This window comes from Octodon degus, unplaced genomic scaffold (genome assembly GCF_000260255.1).
Source record: "Octodon degus isolate 3935 unplaced genomic scaffold, OctDeg1.0 scaffold00176, whole genome shotgun sequence".
Classification (NCBI taxonomy): Eukaryota; Metazoa; Chordata; class Mammalia; order Rodentia; family Octodontidae; genus Octodon; species Octodon degus.
The window spans coordinates 2224514-2225826 of record NW_004524752.1 but is presented as its reverse complement, the minus strand read 5'-3'; positions in this window follow the sequence as shown (position 1 = coordinate 2225826).

The window sequence follows — 1313 nt, the reverse complement described above, 5'->3', positions numbered from 1 at the left end:
CTATTTGGCCAAAGCTGGGCCATATGCTTCTTGTCATGCATTTGAGATAAGGACTTACACTTGCTTTAAGTCTAGTATGAGCTGGGGTCTTGCTCCCAACAAGACTTAAGAGATGAGGATCTTGCTGTCTAGGGAGCAGCTGCAAAGCAGATAGACAAAAGCTGATAGATGTCCACTATACCATCCAAGGCTCAATTTTCTCATCTGTATAATGGAGACGATACTTTTAAAAATCCTTGTCCTCTGCTATGATAGTTATCCTAATATTATTTTTAGCTCTCTCCTTGCTATGAGGATTAAATTAAATAATGCACATAAAGGGCCAACGAGATAGTTTAGCCAACTAAGTGTCTGCTTAGGCAAGTGCAGGGACCGGGCTTCGATCCCTAGCACCACATGTTGCGCCAGCCCCACTCCTGGGCATGCTGAACTGGCCACTGAGACTGGGAGTGGTGGTGCATGCCTGTAATTCCAGCGCTGGGAGGCTGAAAACAGGAGGATCGCTACCAGTCCAAGCTGAATAGTGAGACCCTAGGCCCAATACATAAAAAATAATAAATAAATGCTGCATATAAATGAAATAAACCTTAGTTATTATTTCTATTATTAGCTCAAAGACTTTGTCTCCTTGTCCTGAAGCAATTTCTGAAATTCTTAACCTTGGATCAAAGCAACTATATAGTTCTTTTTTCTCAACTCCTGCTATGGAATCTAAAATGACTGGTAAAATCATCCCAGGTGATCCCATACTACAAATGAATAATTTTCAGCCTTAGAAACTGCTCCCATGCCTCCTGCCCAACTCTGCTCCTATTTTCTCAAGTAAATGGGTTGATTTGTTTCTTTTAATGAGGAAAGGAAGAGTTTACATGTGAATTTCTTTAGTTCTCCTTCCAACCATCTACTAACTCACCACCCACCAGCTTTGCCCTAATTAGTATCATTTCCTCTAGTTCCAAGTCCCAGATGGTGTCAAGTCTCTCCTCTAATCTTGCCCTGTGGCTGTACTATTTTGCCTTCCCTGGGTTTCTACTTGAGCTTCCATCCCTGTTTTTTTCTACACTTCTTCATCCACTGGTTTCTTCCCCACAGTATCAAATGCTCACTCATTGGACATCACTTTTTCTCACTCATTGGACAGCATTGATTCTGAAGTTATTAAAATAGAATCCCTATTGTTTTGTGCATTTGATAAATGTATTTTATAAAGATTAAAAGCAACTCAAAAAATAAATAAATAAAAATACAAGGAGTAAAATCTCTAACCCAGAGAAAACCATTCTCATAATTCTTCTTCTTCTTTTTTTTTTTTT